At 43.4% G+C, this 20870-nt stretch overlaps 18 non-coding genes across 18 annotated transcripts; all 18 read left to right on the forward strand.

Moving 5' to 3' along the window:
- Positions 1 to 1179: 1179 nt before the first annotated feature.
- Positions 1180 to 1251, forward strand: trnap-ugg. The gene has a single exon. It is a non-coding gene; the product is annotated as a tRNA-Pro (tRNA).
- Positions 1252 to 2214: 963 nt separating this feature from the next.
- On the forward strand, positions 2215 to 2285 carry trnap-agg. Its single transcript has one exon. It is a non-coding gene; the product is annotated as a tRNA-Pro (tRNA).
- Positions 2286 to 3766: 1481 nt separating this feature from the next.
- Positions 3767 to 3838, forward strand: trnap-ugg. Its single transcript has one exon. It is a non-coding gene; the product is annotated as a tRNA-Pro (tRNA).
- A 949-nt stretch (positions 3839 to 4787) lies between these two features.
- trnap-ugg lies at positions 4788 to 4859 on the forward strand. The gene has a single exon. It is a non-coding gene; the product is annotated as a tRNA-Pro (tRNA).
- A 1502-nt stretch (positions 4860 to 6361) lies between these two features.
- Positions 6362 to 6433, forward strand: trnap-ugg. The gene has a single exon. It is a non-coding gene; the product is annotated as a tRNA-Pro (tRNA).
- A 982-nt stretch (positions 6434 to 7415) lies between these two features.
- trnar-acg lies at positions 7416 to 7519 on the forward strand. The gene is made up of 2 exons: positions 7416 to 7450; positions 7484 to 7519. It is a non-coding gene; the product is annotated as a tRNA-Arg (tRNA).
- Positions 7520 to 7995: 476 nt separating this feature from the next.
- trnat-cgu lies at positions 7996 to 8067 on the forward strand. The gene has a single exon. It is a non-coding gene; the product is annotated as a tRNA-Thr (tRNA).
- Positions 8068 to 9012: 945 nt separating this feature from the next.
- trnap-ugg lies at positions 9013 to 9084 on the forward strand. Its single transcript has one exon. It is a non-coding gene; the product is annotated as a tRNA-Pro (tRNA).
- Positions 9085 to 11447: 2363 nt separating this feature from the next.
- On the forward strand, positions 11448 to 11519 carry trnap-agg. Its single transcript has one exon. It is a non-coding gene; the product is annotated as a tRNA-Pro (tRNA).
- Positions 11520 to 11998: 479 nt separating this feature from the next.
- trnap-cgg lies at positions 11999 to 12070 on the forward strand. The gene has a single exon. It is a non-coding gene; the product is annotated as a tRNA-Pro (tRNA).
- A 946-nt stretch (positions 12071 to 13016) lies between these two features.
- Positions 13017 to 13087, forward strand: trnap-ugg. Its single transcript has one exon. It is a non-coding gene; the product is annotated as a tRNA-Pro (tRNA).
- Positions 13088 to 14039: 952 nt separating this feature from the next.
- On the forward strand, positions 14040 to 14112 carry trnap-ugg. Its single transcript has one exon. It is a non-coding gene; the product is annotated as a tRNA-Pro (tRNA).
- Positions 14113 to 14136: 24 nt separating this feature from the next.
- On the forward strand, positions 14137 to 14208 carry trnap-agg. The gene has a single exon. It is a non-coding gene; the product is annotated as a tRNA-Pro (tRNA).
- Positions 14209 to 14685: 477 nt separating this feature from the next.
- On the forward strand, positions 14686 to 14756 carry trnap-cgg. Its single transcript has one exon. It is a non-coding gene; the product is annotated as a tRNA-Pro (tRNA).
- Positions 14757 to 17813: 3057 nt separating this feature from the next.
- trnap-ugg lies at positions 17814 to 17885 on the forward strand. The gene has a single exon. It is a non-coding gene; the product is annotated as a tRNA-Pro (tRNA).
- A 1494-nt stretch (positions 17886 to 19379) lies between these two features.
- trnap-ugg lies at positions 19380 to 19451 on the forward strand. The gene has a single exon. It is a non-coding gene; the product is annotated as a tRNA-Pro (tRNA).
- A 944-nt stretch (positions 19452 to 20395) lies between these two features.
- trnap-ugg lies at positions 20396 to 20467 on the forward strand. Its single transcript has one exon. It is a non-coding gene; the product is annotated as a tRNA-Pro (tRNA).
- Positions 20468 to 20535: 68 nt separating this feature from the next.
- On the forward strand, positions 20536 to 20607 carry trnap-agg. Its single transcript has one exon. It is a non-coding gene; the product is annotated as a tRNA-Pro (tRNA).
- The last annotated feature ends 263 nt before the right edge of the window (positions 20608 to 20870 follow it).

Below are 20870 nucleotides of genomic sequence, written 5' to 3' on the forward strand. Positions count from 1 at the left end.
AAAACTTTGGCGATTTTGCTGAAAGCAGTGTAAAGCTTCACACAAAGGAAGACAATTCTCTGATGGGATAATTGATTTCTACTTTCAGCGGTCCAATTCCAGAGGTAAAACATCCGTACGAACCTTAAGTTTTAAAACACTGCCGGTCAGGCCCCGCAGCTCGATGTTGGCTTGTTGGTCTAGGGGTATGATTCGCCGGTGCGAGAGGTCCCGGGTTCAAATCCCGGACAAGCCCGTCTTACTTTCTTCGTTTGCGATTCATATCTGAGAGTGTTTCAGTTACGTTTTAGAGATAGTTTCCAATGCTAACCATTCCACGCGTACCGTTCCAGTCTACTTGATGATTAGGCAGAGCAATGGAACGAGATACAGCAACTGATCAATGTTCATCCCGCTGCCGTCGGCGTTCCTTTCACCAGTACGTGCCAATATCTGCACTGCTTCTTACAGAAATATTTTGGCTTGCATGTCGGTAGAAAAGAGAACTTGCTGACACTAAACACCCTAAAATACCTGACCAACACAACCATTAAGCCATTTAAGACATGGAAACGAACTGATATATATCTATTGTTGTTGTTTTCTTCTTCTTGCCGCTCCTTCAGCTGCTTCCGCACTTTCAGCAATTAGGGAACAGCTGGTGATCATTTCTTGAAAGAAGTAAAGCTTTTCGTATGCGGCCAGGAAAGGAAGCAGTAAAGAATTTCCATTTAGAACTGAATTTTTGTCAGGTGTAAATAAAACAAATTCACTTTTCAACTGAAGGATTGAGAGAATGCAGCCTTCCGGGCATTTGCTTTAAAGCTTCGGTTAAGAGAAGAAAGGAATTCTAACGCCGTTTCAGAAGAGTACCCCTTCAGATTTGGGCTGGAAATAAACCTCAATGAGTTTCAAGGATCCGCTAAGATTTATTTCATGCGTTAGTCTGAAATGTTTCTTTGCGCTTAATTTCGCAACTCTGCCAGCATTTGGAATGTGGAATTGATTTTCTGCAGTTTTCAGAACATTTAATTGTCACGTATGTCAGAAACAAAAGAATCCAAAGTTCCTTGCGCCTCTGAGAAGCCCTTGATTTCTTTAGAAGTGCATTCCTTCGAAAATTTTGCTTAGAAACACACAATGCAAATCTTGCGGCAATAGCAGCCAAACTGCCTAGGAGAATGCCAAAAGCGCTCAGCCGGCTTGTTGGTCTAGGGGTATGATTCTCGCTTTGGGTGCGAGAGGTCCCGGGTTCAAATCCCGGACAAGCCCGTCTTACTTGCTTCGTTTGCGATTCATATCTGAGAGTGTTTAAGTTACGTTTTAGAGATAGTTTCCAATGATACCATTCCACGTATCGTTCCAGTCTACTTGATGATTAGGCAAAGCAATGGAACGAGATACAGCAACTGATAAATGTTCATCCCGTTGCCGTCAGCGTTTCTTTCACCAGTACGTGTCAATATCTGCACTGCTTCTTACAGAAATATTTTGGCTTGCATGTCGGTAGAAAAGAGAACTTGCTGACCCTAAACACCCTAAAATACCTGACCAACACAACCATTAAGCCATTTAAGACATGGAAACGAACTGATATATACCTGTTGTTGTTGTTTGCTTCTTCTGGCGCTCCGTCAGCTGCTTCCGCACTTTCAGCAATGAGGAAACAGCTGGTGATCATTTCTTGAAAGAAGTAAAGCTTTTCGTATGCGGCCAGGAAAGGAAGCAGTAAAGAATTTCCATTTGGAACTGAATTTTTGTCAGGTGTAAATAAAACAAATTCACTTTTCAACTGAAGGATTGAGAGAATGCAGCCTTCCGGGTTTTTGCCTTAAAGCTTCGGTTAAGACGAAAGGAATTCTAACGCCGTTTCAGAAGAGTACCCCTTCAGATTTGGGCTGGAAATAAACCTCAATGAGTTTCAAGGATCCGCTAAGATTTATTTCATGCGTTAGTCTGAAATGTTTCTTTGCGCTTAATTTCGCAACTCTGCCAGCATTTGGAATGTGGAATTGATTTTCTGCAGTTTTCAGAACATTTAATTGTCACGTATGTCAGAAACAAAAAGAATCCAAAGTTCCTTGCGCCTCTGAGAAGCCCTTGATTTCTTTAGAATTCATTCCTTCGAGAAATTTTGCTTTGAAACACACAATGCAAATCTTGCGGCAATAGCAGCCATACTGCCTAGGAGAATGCCAAGAAGCGCTCAGCCGGCTTGTTGGTCTAGCATGTGCTGGCTTGTTGGTCTAGGGTATGATTCTCGCTTAGGGTGCGAGAGGTCCCGGGTTCAAATCCCGGACAAGCCCGTCTTTGCTTGATCCTTTGCAGTTTGCCTCTTCCGAAATGGTGGGAATCCCCATGAAGCTTCTGAATGGCTTAAGAAAGACGTTGCTCCCGCCTCGCTTACCAGATGCAGCTGAGAAGAAAACGCACCCGTTCAAAAGCGACAACCTTAAAGGAGCTCCTCTTCCCATTGCTGCCTTTCCTGGTAGGGTTCTTCCTAAAGAACCGCTTTTCCTTGGTGAAACGGCACAAAACGATTCCTTACCTGGAATGATTGAAAATAGCTTCATCTGTTCTTCTTGCCGCTGCTGCCTAGAACTTGAAGGAAAACTTTGGCGATTTTTGCTGAAAGCAGTGTAAAGCTTCACACAAAGGAAGACAATTCTCTGATGGGATAATTGATTTCTACTTTCAGCGGTCCAATTCCAGAGGTAAAACATCCGTACGAACCTTAAGTTTTAAAACACTGCCGGTCAGGCCCCCCGCAGCTCGATGTTGGCTTGTTGGTCTAGGGGTATGATTCTCGCCGGTGCGAGAGGTCCCGGGTTCAAATCCCGGACAAGCCCGTCTTACTTTCTTCGTTTGCGATTCATATCTGAGAGTGTTTCAGTTACGTTTTAGAGATAGTTTCCAATGCTAACCATTCCACGTACCGTTCCAGTCTACTTGATGATTAGGCAGAGCAATGGAACGAGATACAGCAACTGATCAATGTTCATCCCGCTGCCGTCGGCGTTCCTTTCACCAGTACGTGCCAATATCTGCACTGCTTCTTACAGAAATAGGCTTGCATGTCGGTAGAAAAGAGAACTTGCTGACACTAAACACCCTAAAATACCTGACCAACACAACCATTAAGCCATTTAAGACATGGAAACGAACTGATATATATCTATTGTTGTTGTTTTCTTCTTCTTGCCGCTCCTTCAGCTGCTTCCGCACTTTCAGCAATTAGGGAACAGCTGGTGATCATTTCTTGAAAGAAGTAAAGCTTTTCGTATGCGGCCAGGAAAGGAAGCAGTAAAGAATTTCCATTTAGAACTGAATTTTTGTCAGGTGTAAATAAAACAAATTCACTTTTCAACTGAAGGATTGAGAGAATGCAGCCTTCCGGGCATTTGCTTTAAAGCTTCGGTTAAGACGAAAGGAATTCTAACGCCGTTTCAGAAGAGTACCCCTTCAGATTTGGGCTGGAAATAAACCTCAATGAGTTTCAAGGATCCGCTAAGATTTATTTCATGCGTTAGTCTGAAATGTTTCTTTGCGCTTAATTTCGCAACTCTGCCAGCATTTGGAATGTGGAATTGATTTTCTGCAGTTTTCAGAACATTTAATTGTCACGTATGTCAGAAACAAAAGAATCCAAAGTTCCTTGCGCCTCTGAGAAGCCCTTGATTTCTTTAGAAGTGCATTCCTTCGAAAATTTTGCTTAGAAACACACAATGCAAATCTTGCGGCAATAGCAGCCAAACTGCCTAGGAGAATGCCAAAAAAGCGCTCAGCCGGCTTGTTGGTCTAGGGGTATGATTCTCGCTTTGGGTGCGAGAGGTCCCGGGTTCAAATCCCGGACAAGCCCGTCTTACTTGCTTCGTTTGCGATTCATATCTGAGAGTGTTTAAGTTACGTTTTAGAGATAGTTTCCAATGATAACCATTCCACGTATCGTTCCAGTCTACTTGATGATTAGGCAAAGCAATGGAACGAGATACAGCAACTGATAAATGTTCATCCCGTTGCCGTCAGCGTTTCTTTCACCAGTACGTGTCAATATCTGCACTGCTTCTTACAGAAATATTTTGGCTTGCATGTCGGTAGAAAAGAGAACTTGCTGACCCTAAACACCCTAAAATACCTGACCAACACAACCATTAAGCCATTTAAGACATGGAAACGAACTGATATATACCTGTTGTTGTTGTTTGCTTCTTCTTCTGGCGCTCCGTCAGCTGCTTCCGCACTTTCAGCAATGAGGAAACAGCTGGTGATCATTTCTTGAAAGAAGTAAAGCTTTTCGTATGCGGCCAGGAAAGGAAGCAGTAAAGAATTTCCATTTGGAACTGAATTTTTGTCAGGTGTAAATAAAACAAATTCACTTTTCAACTGAAGGATTGAGAGAATGCAGCCTTCCGGGTTTTTGCCTTAAAGCTTCGGTTAAGACGAAAGGAATTCTAACGCCGTTTCAGAAGAGTACCCCTTCAGATTTGGGCTGGAAATAAACCTCAATGAGTTTCAAGGATCCGCTAAGATTTATTTCATGCGTTAGTCTGAAATGTTTCTTTGCGCTTAATTTCGCAACTCTGCCAGCATTTGGAATGTGGAATTGATTTTCTGCAGTTTTCAGAACATTTAATTGTCACGTATGTCAGAAACAAAAGAATCCAAAGTTCCTTGCGCCTCTGAGAAGCCCTTGATTTCTTTAGAAGTTCATTCCTTCGAGAAATTTTGCTTTGAAACACACAATGCAAATCTTGCGGCAATAGCAGCCATACTGCCTAGGAGAATGCCAAGAAGGCGCGCGCTCAGCCGGCTTGTTGGTCTAGGGGTATGATTCTCGCTTTGGGTGCGAGAGGTCCCGGGTTCAAATCCCGGACAAGCCCCCGTCTTTGCTTGATCCTTTGCAGTTTGCCTCTTCCGGAAATGGTGGGAATCCCCCCATGAAGCTTCTGAATGGCTTAAGAAAGACGTTGCTCCCACGCCTCGCTTACCAGATGCAGCTGAGAAGAAAACGCACCCGTTCAAAAGCGACAACCTTAAAGGAGCTCCTCTTCCCATTGCTGCCTTTCCTGGTAGGGTTCTTCCTAAAGAACCGCTTTTCCTTGGTGAAACGGCACAAAACGATTCCTTACCTGGAATGATTGAAAATAGCTTCATCTGTTCTTCTTGCCGCTGCTGCCTAGAACTTGAAGGAAAACTTTGGCGATTTTTGCTGAAAGCAGTGTAAAGCTTCACACAAAGGAAGACAATTCTCTGATGGGATAATTGATTTCTACTTTCAGCGGTCCAATTCCAGAGGTAAAACATCCGTACGAACCTTAAGTTTTAAAACACTGCCGGTCAGGCCCCCCGCAGCTCGATGTTGGCTTGTTGGTCTAGGGGTATGATTCTCGCCGGTGCGAGAGGTCCCGGGTTCAAATCCCGGACAAGCCCGTCTTACTTTCTTCGTTTGCGATTCATATCTGAGAGTGTTTCAGTTACGTTTTAGAGATAGTTTCCAATGCTAACCATTCCACGTACCGTTCCAGTCTACTTGATGATTAGGCAGAGCAATGGAACGAGATACAGCAACTGATCAATGTTCATCCCGCTGCCGTCGGCGTTCCTTTCACCAGTACGTGCCAATATCTGCACTGCTTCTTACAGAAATATTTTGGCTTGCATGTCGGTAGAAAAGAGAACTTGCTTGACACTAAACACCCTAAAACCCTAAAATACCTGACCAACACAACCATTAAGCCATTTAAGACATGGAAACGAACTGATATATATCTATTGTTGTTGTTTTCTTCTTCTTGCCGCTCCTTCAGCTGCTTCCGCACTTTCAGCAATTAGGGAACAGCTGGTGATCATTTCTTGAAAGAAGTAAAGCTTTTCGTATGCGGCCAGGAAAGGAAGCAGTAAAGAATTTCCATTTAGAACTGAATTTTTGTCAGGTGTAAATAAAACAAATTCACTTTTCAACTGAAGGATTGAGAGAATGCAGCCTTCCGGGCATTTGCTTTAAAGCTTCGGTTAAGACGAAAGGAATTCTAACGCCGTTTCAGAAGAGTACCCCTTCAGATTTGGGCTGGAAATAAACCTCAATGAGTTTCAAGGATCCGCTAAGATTTATTTCATGCGTTAGTCTGAAATGTTTCTTGCGCTTAATTTCGCAACTCTGCCAGCATTTGGAATGTGGAATTGATTTTCTGCAGTTTTCAGAACATTTAATTGTCACGTATGTCAGAAACAAAAGAATCCAAAGTTCCTTGCGCCTCTGAGAAGCCCTTGATTTCTTTAGAAGTGCATTCCTTCGAAAATTTTGCTTAGAAACACACAATGCAAATCTTGCGGCAATAGCAGCCAAACTGCCTAGGAGAATGCCAAAAGAGCGCGCTCAGCCGGCTTGTTGGTCTAGGGGTATGATTCTCGCTTTGGGTGCGAGAGGTCCCGGGTTCAAATCCCGGACAAGCCCGTCTTACTTGCTTCGTTTGCGATTCATATCTGAGAGTGTTTAAGTTACGTTTTAGAGATAGTTTCCAATGATAACCATTCCACGTATCGTTCCAGTCTACTTGATGATTAGGCAAAGCAATGGAACGAGATACAGCAACTGATAAATGTTCATCCCGTTGCCGTCAGCGTTTCTTTCACCAGTACGTGTCAATATCTGCACTGCTTCTTACAGAAATATTTTGGCTTGCATGTCGGTAGAAAAGAGAACTTGCTGACCCTAAACACCCTAAAATACCTGACCAACACAACCATTAAGCCATTTAAGACATGGAAACGAACTGATATATACCTGTTGTTGTTGTTTGCTTCTTCTGGCGCTCCGTCAGCTGCTTCCGACTTTCAGCAATGAGGAAACAGCTGGTGATCATTTCTTGAAAGAAGTAAAGCTTTTCGTATGCGGCCAGGAAAGGAAGCAGTAAAGAATTTCCATTTGGAACTGAATTTTTGTCAGGTGTAAATAAAACAAATTCACTTTTCAACTGAAGGATTGAGAGAATGCAGCCTTCCGGGTTTTTGCCTTAAAGCTTCGGTTAAGACGAAAGGAATTCTAACGCCGTTTCAGAAGAGTACCCCTTCAGATTTGGGCTGGAAATAAACCTCAATGAGTTTCAAGGATCCGCTAAGATTTATTTCATGCGTTAGTCTGAAATGTTTCTTTGCGCTTAATTTCGCAACTCTGCCAGCATTTGGAATGTGGAATTGATTTTCTGCAGTTTTCAGAACATTTAATTGTCACGTATGTCAGAAACAAAAGAATCCAAAGTTCCTTGCGCCTCTGAGAAGCCCTTGATTTCTTTAGAAGTTCATTCCTTCGAGAAATTTTGCTTTGAAACACACAATGCAAATCTTGCGGCAATAGCAGCCATACTGCCTAGGAGAATGCCAAGAAGGGGTATGATTCTCGCTTTGGGTGCGAGAGGTCCCGGGTCTCCCGGACAGCCGGCTTGTTGGTCTAGGGTATGATTCTCGCTTACGGGGGTGCGAGAGGTCCCGGTTCAAATCCCGGACAAGCGAGAGGTCCCGGGTTCAAATCCCGGACAAGCCCGTCTTTGCTTGATCCTTTGCAGTTTGCCTCTTCCGGAAATGGTGGGAATCCCCCCATGAAGCTTCTGAATGGCTTAAGAAAGACGTTGCTCCCGCCTCGCTTACCAGATGCAGCTGAGAAGAAAACGCACCCGTTCAAAAGCGACAACCTTAAAGGAGCTCCTCTTCCCATTGCTGCCTTTCCTGGTAGGGTTCTTCCTAAAGAACCGCTTTTCCTTGGTGAAACGGCACAAAACGATTCCTTACCTGGAATGATTGAAAATAGCTTCATCTGTTCTTCTTGCCGCTGCTGCCTAGAACTTGAAGGAAAACTTTGGCGATTTTGCTGAAAGCAGTGTAAAGCTTCACACAAAGGAAGACAATTCTCTGATGGGATAATTGATTTCTACTTTCAGCGGTCCAATTCCAGAGGTAAAACATCCGTACGAACCTTAAGTTTTAAAACACTGCCGGTCAGGCCCCCCGCAGCTCGATGTTGGCTTGTTGGTCTAGGGGTATGATTCTCGCTTCGTGTGCGAGAGGTCCCGGGTTCAAATCCCGGACAAGCCCGTCTTACTTTCTTCGTTTGCGATTCATATCTGAGAGTGTTTCAGTTACGTTTTAGAGATAGTTTCCAATGCTAACCATTCCACGCACGCCGTTCCAGTCTACTTGATGATTAGGCAGAGCAATGGAACGAGATACAGCAACTGATCAATGTTCATCCCGCTGCCGTCGGCGTTCCTTTCACCAGTACGTGCCAATATCTGCACTGCTTCTTACAGAAATATTTTGGCTTGCATGTCGGTAGAAAAGAGAACTTGCTGACACTAAACACCCTAAAATACCTGACCAACACAACCATTAAGCCATTTAAGACATGGAAACGAACTGATATATATCTATTGTTGTTGTTTTCTTCTTCTTGCCGCTCCTTCAGCTGCTTCCGCACTTTCAGCAATTAGGGAACAGCTGGTGATCATTTCTTGAAAGAAGTAAAGCTTTTCGTATGCGGCCAGGAAAGGAAGCAGTAAAGAATTTCCATTTAGAACTGAATTTTTGTCAGGTGTAAATAAAACAAATTCACTTTTCAACTGAAGGATTGAGAGAATGCAGCCTTCCGGGCATTTGCTTTAAAGCTTCGGTTAAGACGAAAGGAATTCTAACGCCGTTTCAGAAGAGTACCCCTTCAGATTTGGGCTGGAAATAAACCTCAATGAGTTTCAAGGATCCGCTAAGATTTATTTCATGCGTTAGTCTGAAATGTTTCTTTGCGCTTAATTTCGCAACTCTGCCAGCATTTGGAATGTGGAATTGATTTTCTGCAGTTTTCAGAACATTTAATTGTCACGTATGTCAGAAACAAAAAGAATCCAAAGTTCCTTGCGCCTCTGAGAAGCCCTTGATTTCTTTAGAAGTGCATTCCTTCGAAAATTTTGCTTAGAAACACACAATGCAAATCTTGCGGCAATAGCAGCCAAACTGCCTAGGAGAATGCCAAAAGCGCGCTCAGCCGGCTTGTTGGTCTAGGGGTATGATTCTCGCTTTGGGTGCGAGAGGTCCTGGGTTCAAATCCCGGACAAGCCCGTCTTACTTGCTTCGTTTGCGATTCATATCTGAGAGTGTTTAAGTTACGTTTTAGAGATAGTTTCCAATGATAACCATTCCACGTATCGTTCCAGTCTACTTGATGATTAGGCAAAGCAATGGAACGAGATACAGCAACTGATAAATGTTCATCCCGTTGCCGTCAGCGTTTCTTTCACCAGTACGTGTCAATATCTGCACTGCTTCTTACAGAAATATTTTGGCTTGCATGTCGGTAGAAAAGAGAACTTGCTGACCCTAAACACCCTAAAATACCTGACCAACACAACCATTAAGCCATTTAAGACATGGAAACGAACTGATATATACCTGTTGTTGTTGTTTGCTTCTTCTGGCGCTCCGTCAGCTGCTTCCGCACTTTCAGCAATGAGGAAACAGCTGGTGATCATTTCTTGAAAGAAGTAAAGCTTTTCGTATGCGGCCAGGAAAGGAAGCAGTAAAGAATTTCCATTTGGAACTGAATTTTTGTCAGGTGTAAATAAAACAAATTCACTTTTCAACTGAAGGATTGAGAGAATGCAGCCTTCCGGTCATTTGCCTTAAAGCTTCGGTTAAGACGAAAGGAATTCTAACGCCGTTTCAGAAGAGTACCCCTTCAGATTTGGGCTGGAAATAAACCTCAATGAGTTTCAAGGATCCGCTAAGATTTATTTCATGCGTTAGTCTGAAATGTTTCTTTGCGCTTAATTTCGCAACTCTGCCAGCATTTGGAATGTGGAATTGATTTTCTGCAGTTTTCAGAACATTTAATTGTCACGTATGTCAGAAACAAAAGAATCCAAAGTTCCTTGCGCCTCTGAGAAGCCCTTGATTTCTTTAGAAGTGCATTCCTTCGAGAAATTTTGCTTTGAAACACACAATGCAAATCTTGCGGCAATAGCAGCCATACTGCCTAGGAGAATGCCAAAAAGCGCGCAGCCGGCTTGTTGGTCTAGGGTATGATTCTCGCGGTTTCCCGGGTGCGAGAGGTCCCGGTTCAAATCCCGGACAAGCCCGTCTTACTTAGGGTTCTTCGCTTTTCCTTTGCGATTCATATCTGAGAGTGTTTAAGTTACGTTTTAGAGATAGTTTCCAATGATAACCATTCCAGAGGTAAAACGTATCGTTCCAGTCTACTTGATGATTAGGCAAAGCAATGGAACGAGATACAGCAACTGATAAATGTTCATCCCGTTGCTTGATGTAGGCAGCGTTTCTTTCACCAGTCACGTGTCAATATCTGCACTGCTTCTTACAGAAATATTTTGGCTTGCATGTCGGTAGAAAAGAGAACTTGCTGACACTAAACACCCTAAAATACCTGACCAACACAACCATTAAGCCATTTAAGACATGGAAACGAACTGATATATACCTGTTGTTGTTGTTTGCTTCTTCTTGCCGCTCCTTCAGCTGCTTCCGCACTTTCAGCAATGAGGAAACAGCTGGTGATCATTTCTTGAAAGAAGTAAAGCTTTTCGTATGCGGCCAGGAAAGGAAGCAGTAAAGAATTTCCATTTGGAACTGAATTTTTGTCAGGTGTAAATAAAACAAATTCACTTTTCAACTGAAGGATTGAGAGAATGCAGCCTTCCGGGTTTTTGCCTTAAAGCTTCGGTTAAGACGAAAGGAATTCTAACGCCGTTTCAGAAGAGTACCCCTTCAGATTTGGGCTGGAAATAAACCTCAATGAGTTTCAAGGATCCGCTAAGATTTATTTCATGCGTTAGTCTGAAATGTTTCTTTGCGCTTAATTTCGCAACTCTGCCAGCATTTGGAATGTGGAATTGATTTTCTGCAGTTTTCAGAACATTTAATTGTCACGTATGTCAGAAACAAAAAGAATCCAAAGTTCCTTGCGCCTCTGAGAAGCCCTTGATTTCTTTAGAAGTACATTCCTTCGAGAAATTTTGCTTTGAAACACACAATGCAAATCTTGCGGCAATAGCAGCCATACTGCCTAGGAGAATGCCAAGAAGCGCTCAGCCGCTTGTTGGTCTAGGGGTATGATTCTCGCTGCGAGAGGTCCCGGGTTCAAATCCCGGACAAGCCCTCCTTCATTTACCCACGTTAACTCTTGTCCTAGTGCTTCAACTCGGTTGCGTTCTTTGCATTACCGGGCAAAGTCTGAGCGACATGCAAAACGGTTGTCGACCTATAATAGTTTGCCTCTGTTTTTGCTTCCACTACCCAAATTGGCCTTAACCCAACGGGAATCATTGCGCCACTCAACACGCAGATTGTAGGCAACCGTTGTCTTCAAGTGTATCCTGTAAAGCCATGAAAAATGAACTCTTGAAATGGGTGATGAGAATTAAAATTCCAAACCCTAAGTGGGACATTAAAAGTGTTCCACATGTGCTGGCTTGTTGGTCTAGGGGTATGATTCTCGCTTAGGGTGCGAGAGGTCCCGGGTTCAAATCCCGGACAAGCCCGTCTTTGCTTGATCCTTTGCAGTTTGCCTCTTCCGGAAATGGTGGGAATCCCCCCATGAAGCTTCTGAATGGCTTAAGAAAGACGTTGCTCCCACGTCTCGCTTACCAGATGCAGCTGAGAAGAAAACGCACCCGTTCAAAAGCGACAACCTTAAAGGAGCTCCTCTTCCCATTGCTGCCTTTCCTGGTAGGGTTCTTCCTAAAGAACCGCTTTTCCTTGGTGAAACGGCACAAAACGATTCCTTACCTGGAATGATTGAAAATAGCTTCATCTGTTCTTCTTGCCGCTGCTGCCTAGAACTTGAAGGAAAACTTTGGCGATTTTTGCTGAAAGCAGTGTAAAGCTTCACACAAAGGAAGACAATTCTCTGATGGGATAATTGATTTCTACTTTCAGCGGTCCAATTCCAGAGGTAAAACATCCGTACGAACCTTAAGTTTTAAAACACTGCCGGTCAGGCCCCCCGCAGCTCGATGTTGGCTTGTTGGTCTAGGGGTATGATTCTCGCTTCGGGTGCGAGAGGTCCCGGGTTCAAATCCCGGACAAGCCCGTCTTACTTTCTTCGTTTGCGATTCATATCTGAGAGTGTTTCAGTTACGTTTTAGAGATAGTTTCCAATGCTAACCATTCCACGTACCGTTCCAGTCTACTTGATGATTAGGCAGAGCAATGGAACGAGATACAGCAACTGATCAATGTTCATCCCGCTGCCGTCGGCGTTCCTTTCACCAGTACGTGCCAATATCTGCACTGCTTCTTACAGAAATATTTTGGCTTGCATGTCGGTAGAAAAGAGAACTTGCTGACACTAAACACCCTAAAATACCTGACCAACACAACCATTAAGCCATTTAAGACATGGAAACGAACTGATATATATCTATTGTTGTTGTTTTCTTCTTCTTGCCGCTCCTTCAGCTGCTTCCGCACTTTCAGCAATTAGGGAACAGCTGGTGATCATTTCTTGAAAGAAGTAAAGCTTTTCGTATGCGGCCAGGAAAGGAAGCAGTAAAGAATTTCCATTTAGAACTGAATTTTTGTCAGGTGTAAATAAAACAAATTCACTTTTCAACTGAAGGATTGAGAGAATGCAGCCTTCCGGGCATTTGCTTTAAAGCTTCGGTTAAGACGAAAGGAATTCTAACGCCGTTTCAGAAGAGTACCCCTTCAGATTTGGGCTGGAAATAAACCTCAATGAGTTTCAAGGATCCGCTAAGATTTATTTCATGCGTTAGTCTGAAATGTTTCTTTGCGCTTAATTTCGCAACTCTGCCAGCATTTGGAATGTGGAATTGATTTTCTGCAGTTTTCAGAACATTTAATTGTCACGTATGTCAGAAACACAAAAGAATCCAAAGTTCCTTGCGCCTCTGAGAAGCCCTTGATTTCTTTAGAAGTGCATTCCTTCGAGAAATTTTGCTTTGAAACACACAATGCAAATCTTGCGGCAATAGCAGCCATACTGCCTAGGAGAATGCCAAAAGCGCGCTGCAGCCGGCTTGTTGGTCTAGGGGTATGATTCTCGCTTTGGGTGCGAGAGGTCCCGGTTCAAATCCCGGACAAGCCCGTCTTACTTGCTTCTCGCCGGTTTGCGATTCATATCTGAGAGTGTTTAAGTTACGTTTTAGAGATAGTTTCCAATGCTAACCATTCCACGTATCGTTCCAGTCTACTTGATGATTAGGCAAAGCAATGGAACGAGATACAGCAACTGATAAATGTTCATCCCGCTGCCGTCGGCGCTTCTTTCACCAGTACGTGTCAATATCTGCACTGCTTCTTACAGAAATATTTTGGCTTGCATGTCGGTAGAAAAGAGAACTTGCTGACCCTAAACACCCTAAAATACCTGACCAACACAACCATTAAGCCATTTAAGACATGGAAACGAACTGATATATACCTGTTGTTGTTGTTTGCTTCTTCTGGCGCTCCGTCAGCTGCTTCCGCACTTTCAGCAATGAGGAAACAGCTGGTGATCATTTCTTGAAAGAAGTAAAGCTTTTCGTATGCGGCCAGGAAAGGAAGCAGTAAAGAATTTCCATTTGGAACTGAATTTTTGTCAGGTGTAAATAAAACAAATTCACTTTTCAACTGAAGGATTGAGAGAATGCAGCCTTCGGGCCTTTTTTTGCCTTAAAGCTTCGGTTAAGACGAAAGGAATTCTAACGCCGTTTCAGAAGAGTACCCCTTCAGATTTGGGCTGGAAATAAACCTCAATGAGTTTCAAGGATCCGCTAAGATTTATTTCATGCGTTAGTCTGAAATGTTTCTTTGCGCTTAATTTCGCAACTCTGCCAGCATTTGGAATGTGGAATTGATTTTCTGCAGTTTTCAGAACATTTAATTGTCACGTATGTCAGAAACAAAAGAATCCAAAGTTCCTTGCGCCTCTGAGAAGCCCTTGATTTCTTTAGAAGTACATTCCTTCGAGAAATTTTGCTTTGAAACACACAATGCAAATCTTGCGGCAATAGCAGCCATACTGCCTAGGAGAATGCCAAGAAGCGCGCTCAGCCGGCTTGTTGGTCTAGGGGTATGATTCTCGCTTTGGGTGCGAGAGGTCCCGGGTTCAAAATCCCGGACAAGCCCCATTAAAAGTGTTCCACATGTGCTGGCTTGTTGGTCTAGGGGTATGATTCTCGCTTAGGGTGCGAGAGGTCCCGGGTTCAAATCCCGGACAAGCCCGTCTTTGCTTGATCCTTTGCAGTTTGCCTCTTCCGGAAATGGTGGGAATCCCCCCATGAAGCTTCTGAATGGCTTAAGAAAGACGTTGCTCCCACGTCTCGCTTACCAGATGCAGCTGAGAAGAAAACGCACCCGTTCAAAAGCGACAACCTTAAAGGAGCTCCTCTTCCCATTGCTGCCTTTCCTGGTAGGGTTCTTCCTAAAGAACCGCTTTTCCTTGGTGAAACGGCACAAAACGATTCCTTACCTGGAATGATTGAAAATAGCTTCATCTGTTCTTCTTGCCGCTGCTGCCTAGAACTTGAAGGAAAACTTTGGCGATTTTGCTGAAAGCAGTGTAAAGCTTCACACAAAGGAAGACAATTCTCTGATGGGATAATTGATTTCTACTTTCAGCGGTCCAATTCCAGAGGTAAAACATCCCACGAACCTTAAGTTTTAAAACACTGCCGGTCAGGCCCCCCGCAGCTCGATGTTGGCTTGTTGGTCTAGGGTATGATTCTCGCTTCGGGTGCGAGAGGTCCCGGGTTCAAATCCCGGACAAGCCCGTCTTACTTTCTTCGTTTGCGATTCATATCTGAGAGTGTTTCAGTTACGTTTTAGAGATAGTTTCCAATGCTAACCATTCCACGTATCGTTCCAGTCTACTTGATGATTAGGCAGAGCAATGGAACGAGATACAGCAACTGATCAATGTTCATCCCGCTGCCGTCGGCGTTCCTTTCACCAGTACGTGTCAATATCTGCACTGCTTCTTACAGAAATATTTTGGCTTGCATGTCGGTAGAAAAGAGAACTTGCTGACACTAAACACCCTAAAATACCTGACCAACACAACCATTAAGCCATTTAAGACATGGAAACGAACTGATATATATCTATTGTTGTTGTTTGCTTCTTCTGGCCGCTCCGTCAGCTGCTTCCGCACTTTCAGCAATTAGGGAACAGCTGGTGATCATTTCTTGAAAGAAGTAAAGCTTTTCGTATGCGGCCAGGAAAGGAAGCAGTAAAGAATTTCCATTTAGAACTGAATTTTTGTCAGGTGTAAATAAAACAAATTCACTTTTCAACTGAAGGATTGAGAGAATGCAGCCTTCCGGGTTTTTGCCTTAAAGCTTCGGTTAAGACGAAAGGAATTCTAACGCCGTTTCAGAAGAGTACCCCTTCAGATTTGGGCTGGAAATAAACCTCAATGAGTTTCAAGGATCCGCTAAGATTTATTTCATGCGTTAGTCTGAAATGTTTCGCTTAATTTCGCAACTCTGCCAGCATTTGGAATGTGGAATTGATTTTCTGCAGTTTTCAGAACATTTAATTGTCACGTATGTCAGAAACAAAAGAATCCAAAGTTCCTTGCGCCTCTGAGAAGCCCTTGATTTCTTTAGAAGTGCATTCCTTCGAGAAATTTTGCTTTGAAACACACAATGCAAATCTTGCGGCAATAGCAGCCATACTGCCTAGGAGAATGCCAACGGCACAAAACGATTCCTTACCTGGAATGATTGAAAATAGCTTCATCTGTTCTTCTTGCCGCTGCTGCCTAGAACAGCGATTTTGCTGAAAGCAGTGTAAAGCTTGTTGGTCTAGGGGTATGATTCTCGCTTCGATGTTGGTGCGTAGAGGTCCCGGTTCAAATCCCGGACAAGCCCGTCTTACTTTCTTCGTTTGCGATTCATATCTGAGAGTGTTTAAGTTACGTTTTAGAGATAGTTTCCAATGCTAACCATTCCACGTATCGTTCCAGTCTACTTGATGATTAGGCAAAGCAATGGAACGAGATACAGCAACTGATCAATGTTCATCCCGCTGCCGTCGGCGTTCCTTTCACCAGTACGTGCCAATATCTGCACTGCTTCTTACAGAAATATTTTGGCTTGCATGTCGGTAGAAAAGAGAACTTGCTGACACTAAACACCCTAAAATACCTGACCAACACAACCATTAAGCCATTTAAGACATGGAAACGAACTGATATATATCTATTGTTGTTGTTTGCTTCTTCTGGCGCCTTCAGCTGCTTCCGCACTTTCAGCAATTAGGAACAGCTGGTGATCATTTCTTGAAAGAAGTAAAGCTTTTCGTATGCGGCCAGGAAAGGAAGCAGTAAAGAATTTCCATTTAGAACTGAATTTTTGTCAGGTGTAAATAAAACAAATTCACTTTTCAACTGAAGGATTGAGAGAATGCAGCCTTCCGGCATTTGCTTTAAAGCTTCGGTTAAGACGAAAGGAATTCTAACGCCGTTTCAGAAGAGTACCCCTTCAGATTTGGGCTGGAAATAAACCTCAATGAGTTTCAAGGATCCGCTAAGATTTATTTCATGCGTTAGTCTGAAATGTTTCTTTGCGCTTAATTTCGCAACTCTGCCAGCATTTGGAATGTGGAATTGATTTTCTGCAGTTTTCAGAACATTTAATTGTCACGTATGTCAGAAACAAAAGAATCCAAAGTTCCTTGCGCCTCTGAGAAGCCCTTGATTTCTTTAGAAGTGCATTCCTTCGAAAATTTTGCTTTGAAAAACACAATGCAAATCTTGCGGCAATAGCAGCCAAACTGCCTAGGAGAATGCCAAAAAAGCGCGCTCAGCCGGCTTGTTGGTCTAGGGGTATGATTCTCGCTTGGGTGCGAGAGGTCCCGGTTCAAATCCCGGACAAGCCCGTCTTACTTGCTTCGTTTGCGATTCATATCTGAGAGAGTGTTTAAGTTACGTTTTAGAGATAGTTTCCAATGATAACCATTCCACGTATCGTTCCAGTCTACTTGATGATTAGGCAAAGCAATGGAACGAGATACAGCAACTGATAAATGTTCATCCCGTTGCCGTCAGCGTTTCTTTCACCAGTACGTGTCAATATCTGCACTGCTTCTTACAGAAATATTTTGGCTTGCATGTCGGTAGAAAAGAGAACTTGCTGACCCTAAACACCCTAAAATACCTGACCAACACAACCATTAAGCCATTTAAGACATGGAAACGAACTGATATATACCTGTTGTTGTTGTTTGCTTCTTCTGGCGCTCCGTCAGCTGCTTCCGCACTTTCAGCAATGAGGAAACAGCTGGTGATCATTTCTTGAAAGAAGTAAAGCTTTTCGTATGCGGCCAGGAAAGGAAGCAGTAAAGAATTTCCATTTGGAACTGAATTTTTGTCAGGTGTAAATAAAACAAATTCACTTTTCAACTGAAGGATTGAGAGAATGCAGCCTTCCGGGTTTTTGCCTTAAAGCTTCGGTTAAGACGAAAGGAATTCTAACGCCGTTTCAGAAGAGTACCCCTTCAGATTTGGGCTGGAAATAAACCTCAATGAGTTTCAAGGATCCGCTAAGATTTATTTCATGCGTTAGTCTGAAATGTTTCTTTGCGCTTAATTTCGCAACTCTGCCAGCATTTGGAATGTGGAATTGATTTTCTGCAGTTTTCAGAACATTTAATTGTCACGTATGTCAGAAACAAAAGAATCCAAAGTTCCTTGCGCCTCTGAGAAGCCCTTGATTTCTTTAGAAGTACATTCCTTCGAGAAATTTTGCTTTGAAACACACAATGCAAATCTTGCGGCAATAGCAGCCATACTGCCTAGGAGAATGCCAAGAAGGCGCCGCTCAGCCGGCTTGTTGGTCTAGGGGTATGATTCTCGCTTTGGGTGCGAGAGGTCCCGGGTTCAAATCCCGGACAAGCCCAGCCCGTCTTTGCTTGATCCTTTGCAGTTTGCCTCTTCCGGAAATGGTGGGAATCCCCCCATGAAGCTTCTGAATGGCTTAAGAAAGACGTTGTTCCCCGCCTCGCTTACCAGATGCAGCTGAGAAGAAAACGCACCCGTTCAAAAGCGACAACCTTAAAGGAGCTCCTCTTCCCATTGCTGCCTTTCCTGGTAGGGTTCTTCCTAAAGAACCGCTTTTCCTTGGTGAAACGGCACAAAACGATTCCTTACCTGGAATGATTGAAAATAGCTTCATCTGTTCTTCTTGCCGCTGCTGCCTAGAACTTGAAGGAAAACTTTGGCGATTTTTGCTGAAAGCAGTGTAAAGCTTCACACAAAGGAAGACAATTCTCTGATGGGATAATTGATTTCTACTTTCAGCGGTCCAATTCCAGAGGTAAAACATCCGTACGAACCTTAAGTTTTAAAACACTGCCGGTCAGGCCCCGCAGCTCGATGTTGGCTTGTTGGTCTAGGGGTATGATTCTCGCCGGTGCGAGAGGTCCCGGTTCAAATCCCGGACAAGCCCGTCTTACTTTCTTCGTTTGCGATTCATATCTGAGAGTGTTTCAGTTACGTTTTAGAGATAGTTTCCAATGCTAACCATTCCACGTACCGTTCCAGTCTACTTGATGATTAGGCAGAGCAATGGAACGAGATACAGCAACTGATCAATGTTCATCCCGCTGCCGTCGGCGTTCCTTTCACCAGTACGTGCCAATATCTGCACTGCTTCTTACAGAAATATTTTGGCTTGCATGTCGGTAGAAAAGAGAACTTGCTGACACTAAACACCCTAAAATACCTGACCAACACAACCATTAAGCCATTTAAGACATGGAAACGAACTGATATATATCTATTGTTGTTGTTTTCTTCTTCTTGCCGCTCCTTCAGCTGCTTCCGCACTTTCAGCAATTAGGGAACAGCTGGTGATCATTTCTTGAAAGAAGTAAAGCTTTTCGTATGCGGCCAGGAAAGGAAGCAGTAAAGAATTTCCATTTAGAACTGAATTTTTGTCAGGTGTAAATAAAACAAATTCACTTTTCAACTGAAGGATTGAGAGAATGCAGCCTTCCGGGCATTTGCTTTAAAGCTTCGGTTAAGACGAAAGGAATTCTAACGCCGTTTCAGAAGAGTACCCCTTCAGATTTGGGCTGGAAATAAACCTCAATGAGTTTCAAGGATCCGCTAAGATTTATTTCATGCGTTAGTCTGAAATGTTTCTTTGCGCTGAATTTCGCAACTCTGCCAGCATTTGGAATGTGGAATTGATTTTCTGCAGTTTTCAGAACATTTAATTGTCACGTATGTCAGAAACAAAAGAATCCAAAGTTCCTTGCGCCTCTGAGAAGCCCTTGATTTCTTTAGAAGTGCATTCCTTCGAAAATTTTGCTTAGAAACACACAATGCAAATCTTGCGGCAATAGCAGCCAAACTGCCTAGGAGAATGCCAAAAAAGGCGCGCTCAGCCGGCTTGTTGGTCTAGGGGTATGATTCTCGCTTTGGGTGCGAGAGGTCCCGGGTTCAAATCCCGGACAAGCCCGTCTTACTTGCTTCGTTTGCGATTCATATCTGAGAGTGTTTAAGTTACGTTTTAGAGATAGTTTCCAATGATAACCATTCCACGTATCGTTCCAGTCTACTTGATGATTAGGCAAAGCAATGGAACGAGATACAGCAACTGATAAATGTTCATCCCGTTGCCGTCAGCGTTTCTTTCACCAGTACGTGTCAATATCTGCACTGCTTCTTACAGAAATATTTTGGCTTGCATGTCGGTAGAAAAGAGAACTTGCTGACCCTAAACACCCTAAAATACCTGACCAACACAACCATTAAGCCATTTAAGACATGGAAACGAACTGATATATACCTGTTGTTGTTGTTTGCTTCTTCTGGCGCTCCGTCAGCTGCTTCCGCACTTTCAGCAATGAGGAAACAGCTGGTGATCATTTCTTGAAAGAAGTAAAGCTTTTCGTATGCGGCCAGGAAAGGAAGCAGTAAAGAATTTCCATTTGGAACTGAATTTTTGTCAGGTGTAAATAAAACAAATTCACTTTTCAACTGAAGGATTGAGAGAATGCAGCCTTCGGGTTTTGCCTTAAAGCTTCGGTTAAGACGAAAGGAATTCTAACGCCGTTTCAGAAGAGTACCCCTTCAGATTTGGGCTGGAAATAAACCTCAATGAGTTTCAAGGATCCGCTAAGATTTATTTCATGCGTTAGTCTGAAATGTTTCTTTGCGCTTAATTTCGCAACTCTGCCAGCATTTGGAATGTGGAATTGATTTTCTGCAGTTTTCAGAACATTTAATTGTCACGTATGTCAGAAACAAAAGAATCCAAAGTTCCTTGCGCCTCTGAGAAGCCCTTGATTTCTTTAGAAGTACATTCCTTCGAGAAATTTTGCTTTGAAACACACAATGCAAATCTTGCGGCAATAGCAGCCATACTGCCTAGGAGAATGCCAAGAAGGCGCGCGCTCAGCCGGCTTGTTGGTCTAGGGGTATGATTCTCGCTTTGGGTGCGAGAGGTCCCGGGTTCAAATCCCGGACAAGCCCTTGAAATGGGTGATGAGAATTAAAATTCCAAACCCTAAGTGGGACATTAAAAGTGTTCCACATGTGCTGGCTTGTTGGTCTAGGGGTATGATTCTCGCTTAGGGTGCGAGAGGTCCCGGGTTCAAATCCCGGACAAGCCCGTCTTTGCTTGATCCTTTGCAGTTTGCCTCTTCCGGAAATGGTGGGAATCCCCCCATGAAGCTTCTGAATGGCTTAAGAAAGACGCAACGTCTCGCTTACCAGATGCAGCTGAGAAGAAAACGCACCCGTTCAAAAGCGACAACCTTAAAGGAGCTCCTCTTCCCATTGCTGCCTTTCCTGGTAGGGTTCTTCCTAAAGAACCGCTTTTCCTTGGTGAAACGGCACAAAACGATTCCTTACCTGGAATGATTGAAAATAGCTT

The sequence above is a fragment of the Polypterus senegalus genome, unplaced genomic scaffold (genome assembly GCF_016835505.1).
Source record: "Polypterus senegalus isolate Bchr_013 unplaced genomic scaffold, ASM1683550v1 scaffold_239, whole genome shotgun sequence".
Lineage (NCBI taxonomy): Eukaryota > Metazoa > Chordata > Cladistia > Polypteriformes > Polypteridae > Polypterus > Polypterus senegalus.